This window comes from Triticum aestivum, chromosome 3D, assembly GCF_018294505.1.
Source record: "Triticum aestivum cultivar Chinese Spring chromosome 3D, IWGSC CS RefSeq v2.1, whole genome shotgun sequence".
In the NCBI taxonomy this organism is placed as follows: domain Eukaryota; kingdom Viridiplantae; phylum Streptophyta; class Magnoliopsida; order Poales; family Poaceae; genus Triticum; species Triticum aestivum.
In genome coordinates, this window is record NC_057802.1 from 575,568,684 (window position 1) to 575,583,878 (window position 15,195).

A 15,195-nucleotide genomic window follows, 5' to 3' on the forward strand; every position below is an offset into this window, starting at 1 on the left:
TCGGGGCCGGCGGCGACCATGGAGCAGGGGCGGCAGAGAGCAAGGGGCACTCGGGCGCAAGAGCGGCGCTCGATCGGGACCATGGGAAGGGGGGGCTCACTTCGAGGGGGGCGGCGATGGCAGGAGTCCGGCGACGAGGACGGCGGGCTCGGGGCGGCACGCGGTGACGGGGACGGCGGTCTCGGGACGGCAGGCGGCGACAGGGACGTGGAGGGGTGGGCTCGGGGAGGCACGCGGCGACGGGGATGACGAGGACGGCGGGCTGAGGGATGCCGGCGACGAGGACGGCGCGAGCTCGGGGAGGCGACGGCGTTGGCGGCGGCGTAGACGGCGACGACGAGCGCGCGAGTGATTTGGGCAGCCTGGCGGCACGGGCTTTGGTCCCGGTTGGTGCCACGAACCGGTACCAATGCCCCCTTTAGTCCCGGTTGGTGCCACCAACCGGGACCAAAGGCCGCCGCTGCCCGCGGCCAAAAGTTTAGTCCCACCTTGCTAGTTGAGAGGGGCTCGGAGTGGTTTATAATCCCCACTGCGGCTGCCCTCTCGAGCTCCTCTCAAATGCAGGCTTACGGGCCTAATGTCACACTGTGCTGTCTGTGGGCCTATTGGGCCTTCTGCGGGCCCGAATCCTGGCCCAGGTTGGGTTTCTAGTCGTATTCAGGCCGTGGTGGCCCAATAGGTGGCAGTTTTTTAATTTTTTTTTCCAGTTTTTTGGTTCTATTTTTTGCATTATTTATTTTATTTTGCTTTTTGCTTTATTTTTTAATTCTTTGTGCTTTTAGGTCAGAAAATTTATAAACTTTCTGTTAGTGCCATTAGTTTTCAAATTTAAATAGTTAAAATTTGAATTCTATGAAATTTGTGTGAATCACAAGTTTGTGATTAACTTTACTATAAAAACAGTTTTTTTTAGTTTTTTTGTTTTGTTTTTTGCATTATTTATTTTCTTTTGTTTTTTGCTTTATTTTTTAATTCTTTTTCTTTTAGGTCAGCAAAATTATAAACTGTCTGTTAGTGCCATTAGTTTTAGAAAAAAATATAAACTTTCTATTAGTGCCATTAGTTCTTTATGAAAATTCTTTTTGCTGTATTTAGTTTTTTTGTTTTCTTTTTTGCTATATTTATTTTGTTTTGTTTCTACTTACAACAAAAACTTATTTACTTTACTTTATTTTGTTTCTAATTACTTATTTATTTTACTTTATGATAATTCTTTTTGCTATTAAAGTTTCTATCAAAAATAGTTCTTTATGAAAATTCTTTTTGCTTTTAATGATTTTGAACAGAAAATACTTCGATAATTTTAGTTGCATCAATTTTATATGATTTTAGTTTCAATAATAATAGAGGTTTCGTATAATGTTTTGAATAGAAAATACTTTGTTAATTTTAGTTTCATAAATTTTATTAAAGTTTATTTTATTTTGTCGGAACACAAGAAGTCCGGAGTTGTAATAAGTTATTAAAAATAAAAAAGAGGCGCAATGCTCGTTGATTCGCTTCAAGCCTTTCAGAATAGTGTAGACTGCACTGCACATAGCTCGATGCAGTCTACCTTATTCCTCAAGGCTTGAAGCTAAGCAACGTGAGCATTGCGCCTCTTCTTCATCGTCTCTGCACTCAGGGCTTATAAACCGCTCCTAGTGCCTCTCAGCTAGCGAGGTGGGACTAAAAAACTGCTTAGTAAGAAACTCTAGTACCGGTTCGTGCCACGAACAGGTACTAAAGGTGCTCGTGGGGCCACAGCCTCATTAGTGCTGGTTCGTGGCACCAACAGGGACCAAAGGGTGGAATTGGTCCCGGTTCGTGCCACCAACCAGGACCAATGGCCTTGCACAGCGGCGTGGTGGTGAGTTTAGTCCCACCTCGCTAGCTAAGAGAGAGCCGCACCTGTTTATAAGGTGCGGTGCGCCTGAGCTGTCGAGCTCCTCTCTAAAGCAGGCTTACGGGCCTAACCTCTTTGTGCATGCCTGTGGGCCTACTGGGCCTTCTGCGGGCCTGAATCCTGGCCCATGGATGGGTTTCTAATTGTATTCAGGCCATGGTGGCCCAGTAGGTGGCATAATTTTTAATTTTTGGCATGTTATTTTTCATGCATTTACTAATTATTTTGAGCTATAAGACCCTAAAATTGAAAAGCATTTAAATGAACTCTGAAAAGGTTGAAAGTTGGCATGGTATCATCATTTCATCCACATAGCATGTGCAAGAAAGTTGAGAGGGTTACGGCAAAAACTAGATGCACTTCTTGTACAAAACGGACAATGGTATCATACTCGTCTATTACAAAGTTGGCATGGTATCATCAAAATAGTTGCGGGAGAAAGTCTTCACTTTTTCTTCGCTTGTGTCATTTGCTTATTGCGCCGTAACCATGGATAATCTTCATCGTTTATCAGGATGCTTGGGTCAGCCTTGACTTTGAAGGGAGGAATTTCATGAAACTTTTCATAATCTTCAGACATGTCTGTCTTGCCCTCCACTCCCACAATGTCCCTTTTTCCTGAAAGAACTATGTGGCGCTTTGGCTCATCGTATGATGTATTCGCTTCCTTATATTTTCTTTTCCTCGGTCTGGTAGACATGTCCTTCACATAGATAACCTGTGCCACATCATTGGCTAGGACGAACGGTTCGTCAGTGTACCCAAGATTGTTCAGATCCACTGTTGTCATTCCGTACTGTGGGTCTTCCTGTACCCCGCCTCCTGACAGATTGACCCATTTGCACTTAAACAAAGGGACCTTAAAATCATGTCCGTAGTCAAGTTCCCATATGTCCATTATGTAACCATAATATGTGTCCTTTCCCCTCTCGGTTGCTGCATCAAAGCGGACACCACTGTTTTGGTTGGTGCTCTTTTGATCTTGGGCGATCGTGTAAAATGTATTCCCATTTATCTCGTATCCTTTGTAAGTCAATACAGTCGAAGATGGTCCCCTGGACAACGAGTACAACTCATCACAAACAGTGGTGTCACCTCTGAGACGTGTTTCCAACCAACTGCTGAAAGTCCTGATGTGTTCACATGTAATCCAGTCGTCACACTGCTCCGGGTGTTTGGAGCGCAGACTGTTGCCCTGTCTCTCTGTCTCCTCTCCTCTTTCCTCCCTCTGCGACCCCGCGCCGTCGCCACCCCCTCCCCGCCCCCTCCCTGCCTCCCCACCCCCCTCTCGAGCCTCCCCGCCGCGGCCTCCCCACCGCAGCCGTGGGTCGACCGCCCCCGAGGAGCGCCGCCCGTCGCCGCCCCGACCCCACCCCGCGCCACCCCGCCTCGTCGCTGCCCCGTCGCCGCCCGCTCCCCGCCACAGCCATGGGTTGACCGCCCCCGAGGAGCGCCGCCCGTTGCTGCCCCCTTTCCCGCCCCGTCGACACCCCGCCTCGCCGCCGCCCCGTCGCCACCCCCTCCCCGACCCGTCGCCGCCCCCCACGGTGAGCCACTACCACCCCCTCTCCTATTTTTTCTGTTTTTCTTTTCTGTTTAGTTTAGGTTTTTTAGTTTAGGTTTTTTAGTTTAGTTAGTTTAGGTTATTTAGTTTAATTAGTTTAGGTTTTTTAGTTTAGTTAGTTTAGGTTTATGTTTAATTAGTTTAGGTTATTTATTTTAATTAGTCTTGTTTACTTACTTGAGAGCAAATTGGCAGTGCTTCAACTGGAGCTTGGTCTATCTAGCTTGACTTTGTTGATGCAAAGTTATTTTTCTAGGGTTTGGGGCTGTGCTTGGTTGGTGCAAAGTTGAATGCAAAGTTGTTCTTGGTGGATGCAAAGTTGTTGGAGTAGTAGCGGATTAGGCATATTGTTCTAGGGTTTGAGAATTTACGGTTTGAGAATTTTTCTAGTTGTTCTTGGTGGATGCAATATTGATTAGGGTACTTTGTTAGATTACTATGCTTTGTTAGATTGCCATTGCCAACTAACATACCAAATTAATTAAGTGTTGTTGATGTTGTTGAGAACAAGTGCATTGCTTTTTTTTCTCAGTTTAATTTCATGTTTTAAAACTTGGCTCTGTTCCAACTATGTCCATTTATCAAATATGATAGTGTTGAATTAGAGCCAAGTTTCCTATGTTGCTTGCATATATTGACTGATTCAACTGCGATGTAATTTCATTTCATGGGGAATGAGTAGAAGAAGAAAACATAGGTGTTTTTGCCATCATAAATGTCCACAAGTGCATTGCTTTTTGAATGTGAAATGATAACTTGGTGTAGTTGATTCTCTTCTGCTCAAAACTTCTGTTGTTGTAATGTTGTATGATAATGTTCTAAGGGTAGTAATTGGTCTCTTCTACTGCTTATCAGAGATGGGGGGAGGCCGCCACCGCCGGCTGTGCTCTGTCACACTGGAGTCCGACTTGGAAGGTTTCGAGTTCTTCACGATCATACTTGAGAATTCCTCCAGCAGGCAGGTATATAAAAGGAGAGATCTCCCCTTCACCCATCTCTTTATCATAACTGTGTTGTTTGCTACATCACTTCTTGGCCCACGCTGCAGAGGCCGCCTGACACTTTTATGAATATGTTGGACGACCGTCGGGCACAGAATGTGAAGTTGCGATAGGCCGGAAGCGGGCCTCGCAGGCTGTGGGACGTGGAGGTGGTGTTCGACAGCGACCACCACATGTACCTGTGTCGTGGCTGCACAGGTACTTCCTTGTCCTCAGGTACGACGGCAACGCCATGCTCAGCGTGAAGGTGTTCAACACGACTATGTGTAGCATGCGCTACCAGGACGACGACGATGCCAGTACGCTCTGCCTCTTCTTCCTCACCATTTGGCTTTGTCTCACACCAATTGTTAAAAAAACTCTGTTGCATTTGGTCAGGCAATGGGAGCAAAAGCAGCAGGGACTCTGGCTACAGCAAAAGCAACAACGAGGATGAGGAGGAACGGAGTGGGGAAGAAGAGGGACAGAGTAGGGATGAGGAGGTGCAGCCTATTCTGTCTGATGATGACCTCACGATGGTGGTGGCTGACGATGGGCAAGCGGTGGTGGTGGCTGACGATGGGCAAGCGATGGTGGTGGCTGAAGATGACCTAACGATGGTGGTGCCTGAAGATGGCCTCGCGATGGTGGTGGTGCCTAACAATGACCTAGCGATGGTGGTGGCGCCGGCGATCCCACAGCTGGGCGCCAGGACCATGCCAACTGCGGTAGAAGAGTACATCCCACTGCCTTGCCGCTATAAGCGCATTAGGATGATGAAGGAGAAGGATAAGAAGGAGGAGTGAAGATCTTAAGAAAATCAAGTCAATGTTAAGTATGTCAGGTATGTCAGATCTCCAAAATGATCTATACGAAGCTTTGTTTCCTACGAAATGACCTAAGTTAGCTCTAATATGCTAAGTTATCTCTAATATGCTTAGTTACCTAGGTTTGCTCAATAATGACATACACTTAGCTTACTTATGTAAAAAATGGCATAATTAGCTTACTTAGGTTTGAAATGACATAACAATCTTGGTAACCTCATATATGTCATATAGTTAGCTTATTTTCCACGAAAATGACATAATAAGCCTAATTAGCTCCAAAATGATCAATTTTACCTAAGTTAGCTCCAAAATGACCTAAGTTAGCTCTAAGTTAGCTCTAAAATGCTAAATTAGCTCTAATAAGCTTAGTTACCTGGGTTAGCTCAATAAAGACATATACTTAGCTTACTTATGTCAAAAATGGCATAATATGCTTTGTTAACTCAAAAATGGCATAATTAGCTAGGTTAGCTCCAAATGATCCATTTTACCTAGGTTAGCTCCAATATGATCCATTTTACCTAGGTTTGCTCCAAAATGACCAAGTTTACCTAGGTTAGCTCCAATATGAACCATTGACCTATTTACCAAACTTAGCTCTAAAATGACCTACACACTTAGCATTTTTACCTAGCTTAGCTAAAAATGGCATTTTTACCTACCTTAGTTAGAAGAAGAAAAAGATAAAGAAGAGGAGAGGAGAAAAAGAAAGAGAAGATAAAATTTTCTTCTTCTTCTTTTCTTCTTCATTTTCTTCTTCCTTTTCTTCTGGCTAGTCTTCTTCTTCTTCTTCTTCTAACTTTCATCTTTCCCAGTTTGCAGATTTGTTTTAGATGAGGAAGCTTGCATTGATGGAGTGTACTCTTCTCCTTGTGCTTCCTTTTTTGTTTATGGAAACTTGTTTTGGATATGTATCTATATATATATATATATATATATATATATATATATATATATATATATGTGAAATTCTGTTAAATTGAATGAATTTAAGAAAAAACATGGGCTATACAGGCACTTTGCCGTCTGCTGGCAGACGGCAAAGAGCATTGCCATCCGCCAGCAGAAGGCAAAGTTGCCATGTGGCAACTACCTGTGCAACCTAGGGTGCACTGGGCTGGCCTATTTGGCAGCTTTGCGGTCTGCTGGCGGACGGCAAAGACCTTTGCATCTTTGCCGTCAACTGGCAGACGGCAAAGCATGCCGCTAACCCCTTAACGGCCCTAAGCTGCCACGTGTGCTGTCCAGGTCCTTTGCGGGCCGCTGGGTGACGGCAAAGACCATTTCAACTTTGTCGTCCGCCAGCAGACGGCAAAGTGCCCTTTGTCGTAGCTTATTCAACTGGACCTGTTGCCGTCTGCTGGCTGACGACAAAGTCCTTTGCCATCCGCCAGGCATGCCTTGGTCGTCTGCCTTGGCTGACGGCAAAGTGCCTGATTCCTGTAGTGGAGGGGAGATTTGAAATTGAGATCTTCAAGTTAAGGCCATAATCCTACTACCACCTAGCCTAGCTGAACCAATCTTGCATAAACACTAAATTAGAATGTTTATGCTTGACCATGCGTGCATTCGAATGACCACGCATCAAGCAGGTGCCTCAACAACCAAGTACACTAAAAAATTATGCATGATTACTAACCGAGACCAATTACACACCTCGATAACTTCTGTGTAAATATTATGATAATATACACACAAGTATCTGATAACTTACGTATAAATAATGCGGTAACTTTGAACCTAAGAAAAAGTTGGTTGAAACATCCCCTAGAAACTACTATGTAATTGCATGATAACTTATGTACCACATACCTGGTAAATTACATACAAACACCTTGATAACTTTGGGTCATGGAAAAAATAAGTTTTTCAAACGTACTCCCCGATAAAACTTCTCCGTAAATAACATGGTAATAGATGCACCACAAATTTGATAACTTATGTACACCATGGTAACTTTGATCGAGGGGATTAATTTATTGAATGAGAAAGCTAACTTCCAGTCGACTGGAAGTTAGCGACAGATTCCCACGATTTAGGAGCCGCTCGCTTCTGCTCTCGCTCATAGAACGAGCTGAGAAAAAAATAGGGCCACTACTAGGATTCAAAGACACAACCTATTGGTTGTGGGCATGACGTGCTATCAGCTGAGATGAGAATCAGTTATGTTTCATGTAAAGATTAATTGGTACTTATACCTTAGTAAATGACAACGAGAAAGGAAGACCATAGTACCTTTGACAAGAGGACAAAACCATTTGCTTCAAGTTTTTTAAAGAACTAATCCAACGTGTTTTGTACCTCACTTGTCTCTTTTTTGTAGTGATGAATATTTTCTAGAGAAATAAATGTTTTGCTTCTATAGAATTACAACATTAGTCTTTTTCTCGTGTGTCATCCCTCGGTAAATTCTTTTTAACGAGCCCGATAATTATACGCACCACAAACATGATAGTTTATGTACAAATATCATGGTAGTGTTTCTGACCCCAAATAAAACTAGTGTAAACATACCCATGATACTTTTTGTATGAATAGCATGGTAACTCACACATCGGGTACCTGATAACTTATGCACCCAGGTTCTGGTAACTTTAGCGACCGGGAGGGTGGGGGGAGTTGATGAAATATACCCCGGTAACTTTTTTGTGTGTATACCATGATAACTCACACTTTGCATACTTGATAACTTCTATACCCCAATCCTGGTAACTTTCACGACAAAAGGGGGTGGGGGAGTTGATGAACTATTGTGCGAATAGCATGGTATCTCGCACATCAAAAACCCGATAAGTTATGTGCCCCGTCCTGGTAACTTTGGCAATGAGGGTGCGGGGTGGGGGGGGGAGTTGATGAAATATCCTCTTCGTAGCTTTTATGCACCGTGGAGCTCATAACTTACATTCAACCTGTTGGAAATATGCCCTAGAGGCAATAATAAAATGGTTATTATTGTATTTCCTTGTTCATGATAATTGTCTATTGTTCATGCTATAATTGTATTAACTGGAAACCGTAATACATGTGTGAATACATAGACCACAACATGTCCCTAGTAAGCCTCTAGTTGACTAGCTCGTTGATCAATAGATGATTATGGTTTCCTGACCATGGACATAGGATGTCATTGATAACGGGATCACATCATTAGGAGAATGATGTGATGGACAAGACCCAATCCTAAGCATAGCACAAGATCGTGTAGTTCGTTTGCTAAGAGCTTTTCTAATGTCAAGTATCGTTTCCTTAGACCATGAGATTGTGCAACTCCCGGATACCGCAGGAATGCTTTGGGTGTACCAAACGTCACAACGTAACTGGGTGGCTATAAAGGTGCACTACAGGTATCTCCGAAAGTGTCTGTTGGGTTGGCACGAATCGAGACTGGGATTTGTCACTCCGTATGACGGAGAGGTATCTCTGGGCCCACTCGGTAATGCATCATCATAATGAGCTCAATGTGACTAAGCAGTTAGTCACGGGATCATGCATTACGGAACAAGTAAAGTGACTTGCCGGTAACGAGATTGAACGAGGTATTGGGATACCGGCGATCGAATCTCGGGCAAGTAACATACCGATTGACAAAGGGAATTGTATACGGGATTGATTGAATCCCCGACATCGTGGTTCATCCGATGAGATCATCGTGGAACATGTGGGAGCCAATATGGGTATCCAGATTCCGCTATTGGTTATTGGCCGGAGAGGTGTCTCGGTCATGTCTGCATGGTTCCCGAACCCGTAGGGTCTACACACTTAAGGTTCGGTGACGCTAGAGTTGTTATGGGAAATAGTATGTGGTTACCGAAGGTTGTTCGGAGTCCCGGATGAGATCCCGGACATCACGAGGAGTTCCGGAATGGTCCGGCGGTGAAGATCGATATATTGGACGAAGGGTATTGGAGTCCGGAAGTGTTCCGGGGGTACCAGGCTATGGCCAGCATGACCGAAAGGTGTTACGGGAGCCCCGGCAAGTGTTGGAGGGCCTCATGTGCCAAAGGGGAAGGGGCAAACCAGCCCACTAAGGGGTGGTGCGTCCCCCACACCCTTTCCCACGTTACTTGGGGAGGTGGGGCGCCTCCACCTGGCTTGGGAGGGAAGCCTCCACCTGCTTGGCTTGGGGGGCAAGTCTCCCTAGGATTTTCCCTAGGGAGATCCAATCTGCTTGGCCGCCGCCCCCTAGGGGAAACCCTAGGGCGCCTCCCCCTCTCCCCTTGCCCCTATATATAGTGGAGGGGTGGGAGGGCAGCCGCACCTCTTCCCTGGCGCAACCCTCCCTCCTCATACACCTCCTCCTCCTCCGTACTGCTTAGCGAAGCTCTGCCGGAGAACCACGAGCTCCATTGCCACCACGCCGTCGTGCTGCTGGAGTTCTCCCTCAACTTCTCCTCTCCCCTTGCTGGATCAAGAAGGAGGAGACGCCCCCGGGCTGTACGTGTGTTGAACGCGGAGGCGCCGTCCGTTTCGGCGCTAGATCGGATCTTCCGCGATTTGAATCGCCGCAAGTACGACTCCATCAACCGCGTTCTTGTAACGCTTCCGCTTAGCGATCTTCAAGGGTATGAAGATGCACTCCCTCTCTCTCATTGCTAGCATCTCCTAGATTGATCTTGGTGACACGTAGGAAAATTTTGAATTATTGCTACGTTCCCCAACAGTGGCATCATGAGCCAGGTTTATGCGTAGATTCTATGCACGAGTAGAACACAAAGTAGTTGTGGGCGATGATTTGTTCAATTTGCTTACCGTTACTAGTCTTATCTTGATTCGGCGTCATTGTGGGATGAAGTGGCACGGACCGACCTTACACGTACTCTTACGTGAGACAGGTTCCACCGACTGACATGCACTTGATGCATAAGGTGGCTAGCGGGTGTCTGTCTCTCCCACTTTAGTCGGCTCGCATTCGATGAAGAGGGTCCTTATGAAGGGTAAATAGCAATTGGCATATCACCGTTGTGGCTTTTGCGTAGGTAAGAAACGTTCTTGCTAGAAACCCATAGCAGCCACGTCAAACATGCAACAACAATTAGAGGACTTCTAACTTGTTTTTGCAGGGTATGCTATGTGATGTGATATGGCCAAAAGGATGTGATGAATTATATATATATATGTGTGTGATGTATGAGATTGATCATGTTCTTGTAATAGGAATCACGACTTGCATGTCGATGAGTATGACAACCGGCAGGAGCCATAGGAGTTGTCTTAATTTATTGTATGACCTGCGTGTCAATGAAAACGCCATGTAATTACTTTACTTTATTGCTAACCGTTAGCCATAGTAGTAGAAGTAATAGTTGGCGAGACAACTTCATGAAGACACGATGATGGAGATCATGGTGTCATGCCGGTGACGAAGTTGATCATGCCGCGCCTCGAAGATGGAGATCAAAGGCGCAAGATGATATTGGCCATATCATGTCACTTTATGATTTGCATGTGATGTTTGTCATGTTTACATCTTATTTGCTTAGAACAACGGTAGCATAAATAAGATGATCCCTCACTAAAATTTCAAGAGACGTGTTCCCCCTAACTGTGCACCGTTGCGAAGGTTCGTTGTTTCGAAGCACCACGTGATGATCGGGTGTGATAGATTCTAACGTTCGCATACAACGGGTGTAAGCCAGATTTACACATGTGAAACACTTAGGTTGACTTGACGAGCCTAGCATGTACAGACATGGCCTCGGAACACAAGAGACCGAAAGGTCGAACATGAGTCTTATAGTAGATACGATCAACATGGAGATGTTCACCGATGATGACTAGTCCGTCTCACGTGATGATCGAACACGGCCTAGTTGACTCGGATCATGTATCACTTAGATGACTAGAGGGATGTCTATCTAAGTGGGAGTTCATTAAATAATCAGATGAACTTAATTATCATGAACATAGTCAAAAGGTCTTTGCAAATTATGTCATAGCTTACGCTTTGGTTCTACTGTTTAAGATATGATCCTAGAGAAAATTTAGTTGAAAGTTGATAGTAGAAATTATGCGGACTGGGTCCGTAAACTGAGGATTGTCCTCATTGCTGCATAGAAGGCTTATGTCCTTAATGCACCACTCGGTGTGCTGAACCTCGAGCGTCGTTTGTGGATGTTGCGAACATCTGACATACACGTTTTGATGACTACGTGATAGTTCAGTGTGTAATGTTGAACGGTTTAGAATTGAGGCACCGAAGACATTTTGAAATGTCGCGGAACATATGAGATGTTCCAAGAGCTGAAATTGGGATTTTAGGCTCGTGCCCACGTCAAGAGGTATGAGACCTCTGACAAGTTTCTTAAGCCTGCAAACTAAGGGAGAAAAGCTCAATCGTTGAGCATGTGCTCAGATTGTCTGAGTACTACGATCGCTTGAATCGAGTGGGAGTTAATCTTCCAAATGAGAAAGTGATGGTTCTCCATAGTCACTGCCACCAAGCTATTAGAGCTTCGTGATGAACTATAACATATCAGGGATAAACATGATGATCCTTGAGCAACTCGCGATGTTTGACACTGCGAAAGTAGAAATCAAGTAGGAGCATCAATTGTTGATGGTTAGTAAAACCACTAGTTTCAAGAAGGGCAAGGGAAAGAAGGGATACTTCATGAAACGGCAAATCAGTTGCTGCTCTAGTGAAGAAACCTAAGGTAGAACCCAAACCCGAGACTAAGTGCTTTTGTAATGAGGGGAACGGTCACTGAAGCAGAACTACCCTAGGTACTTGGTAGATGAGAAGGCAGGCAAGGTCGACAGAAGTATATTGGATATACATTATATTAATGTGTACTTTACTAGTACTCCTAGTAGCACCAGGGTATTAGATACCGGTTCGATTGTTAAGTGTTAGTAACTCGAAATAAAAGGCTATGGACTAAATGGAGACTAGCTAAAGGTGAGATGACGATATGTGTTGGAAGTGTTTCCAAGGTTGATGTGATCAAACATCGCACGCTCCCTCTACCATCGAGATTGGTGTTAAACCTAAATAATTGTTATTTGGTGTTTGCGTTGAGCATAGACATGATTGGATTATTTTTATCGCAATACGGTAATTCATTTAAGGAGAATAATGGTTACTCTATTTATTTGAGTAATACCTTCAATGGTCTTGCACTTAAAATGAATGGTTTGTTGAATCTCGATCGTAGTGATACACATGTTCATGCCAAAAGATATAAGATAGTACCACATACTTGTGGCACTGCCACTTGAGTCATATTGGTATAAAACGCATGATGAAGCTCCATGTTGATGGATCTTTGGACTCACTCGTTTTTGAAAAGATTGAGACATGCAAACCATGTCTATTAGTAGATATGCATGAAGAAACTCCATACAGATGGATCGTTTGGACTCGCTTGATTTTGAATCACTTGAGACATGCAAATCATACCACATGGGCAAGATGACTGAAAGGCCTCGTTTTCAGTGAGATGGAACAAGAGAACAACTTGTTGGAGGTAATACATTTTGATGTGTGCAGTCCAATGAGTGCTGAGGCACGCAGTGGATATCGTCATGTTCTTACTTCACAGATGATTTGAGTAGATGCTGAGTCTATTTACTTGATGAAACACAAGTCTGAATTGTTGAAAGGTTCAAGTAATTTCAGAGTGAAGTTGAAGATCGTCGTGACAAGAGGATAAAAATGTCTATGATATGATCATAGAGATGAATATCTGAGTTACGAGTTTGGCACACAATTAAGACATTGTGGAAATTGTTTCACAACTAATACCGCCTGGAACACCATAGTGTGATGGTGTGTCCGAACATCATAACTGCACCCTATTGGATATGGTGCATACCATGATGTCTCTTATCGAATTACACTATCGTTTATGGGTTAGGCATTAGAGACAACCGCATTCACTTTAAATAGGGCACCACACAATTCCGTTGAGACGACACCGTATGAACTATGGTTTAGAGAAACCTAAGCTATCGTTTCTTAAAAGTTTGGGGCTGCGACGCTTATGTGAAAATGATTCAGGCTGATAAGCTCGAACCCAAAGCGGATAAATGCATCTTCATAGAATACCCAAAACAGTTGGGTATACCTCCTATTTCAGATCCGGAAGCAAGGTGATTGTTTCTAGAAACAGGTCCTTTCTCGAGGAAAAGTTTCTGTCGAAAGAATTGAGTGGGAGGATGGTGGAGACTTGATGAGGTTATTGAACCGTCACTTCAACTAGTGTGTAGCAGGGCACCGGAAGTTGTTCCTGTGGCACCTATACCAATTGAAGTGGAAGCTTATGATAGTGATCATGAAACTTCGGATCAAGTCACTACCAAACCTCGTAGGTCGACAAGGATGCGTACTACTTCAGAGTGGTACGTAATCCTGTCTTGGAAGTCATGTTGCTAGACAACAATGAACCTACGAGCTATGAAGAAGCGATTGTGGGCCCGGATTTCGACGAATGGCTCGAGGCCATAAAATCCGAGAGAGGATCCATGTATAAAACCAAAGTATAGACTTTGGAAGAACTACTTGATGGTTGTAAGGCTGTTGGGTGCAGATGGATTTTAAAAGGAAGACAGACAATGATGGTAAGTGTCACCATTAAGAAAGCTCGACTTGTCGTTAAGATGTTTTCCGACAAGTTCAAGGAGTTGACTGCGATGAGACTTTCTCACTCGTAGCGATGCTAAGAGTCTGTTGGAATTATGTTAGCAGTTACTGCATCATTTATGAAATCTTGCAGATAGGATGTCAAAACATTGTTTCTTCGATGATTTTCTTGAGGAAAGGTTGTATGTGATACAACCAGCTGAAGGTTTTGTCAATCCTGAAAGATGCTAACAAGTATGCAAAGCTCCAGCAATCCTTCTAAGGACTGGAGTAAGCATCTCGGAGTTGGAATGTACGCTTTAATGAGATGATCAAAGATTTTGGGTTTATACAAAGTTTATGAGAAACTTGTATTTCCAAAGAAGTGAGTGGGAGCAATATAGAATTTCTGATGAGTATATGTTGTTGACATATTGTTGATCGGAAATGATGTAGAATTTCTTGAAATCATATAGGGTTATTTGAAAAGTGTTTTTCAATGGAAAACCTGGATTAAGCTACTTGAACATTGAGCATCAAGATCTATAAGGATAGATCAAAAACGCTTAACAGTACTTTCAAATGAATACATACCGTGACAAGATTTTGAAGGAGTTCAAAATAGATCAGCAAAGAAGGAGTTCTTGGCTGTGTTACAAGGTGTGAGTATTGAGTAAGACTCAAGACCTAACCACGGCAGAAGAGAGAGCAAGGACGAAGGTCGTCCCCTATGCTTTAGACGTAGGCTCTACAGTATGCTATGCTGTGTACCGCACCTGAAGTGTACCTTGCCATGAGTCAGTCAAGGGGTACAAGAGTGATCCAGGAATGGATCACATGATAGCGGTCGAACTTATCCTTAGTATCTAGTGGACTAAGGAATTTTCTCGATTATGAAGGTGGTAAAAGAGTTCGTCGTAAAGGGTTACGTCGATGCAAACTTTGACACTAATCCGGATGACTCTGAGTAGTAAACCGGATTCGTATAGTAGAGCAGTTATTTGGAATAGCTCCAAGTAGCGTGTGGTAGCTGCATCTACAAGATGACATAGATATTTGTAAAGCACACACGGATCTGGAAGGTTCAGACCCGTTGACTAGTAACCTCTCTCACAAGCGAGATATGAACAAACCCCATGGGTGTTGGATTCATTACAATCACATAGTGATGTGAACTAGATTATTGACTCTAGTGCAAGTGGGAGAGTGTTGGAAATATGCCCTAGAGGCAATAATAAAATGGTTATTATTGTATTTCCTTGTTCATGATAATTGTCTATTGTTCATGCTATAATTGTATTAACTGGAAACCGTAATACATGTGTGAATACATAGACCACAACATGTCCCTAGTAAGCCTCTAGTTGCCTAGCTCG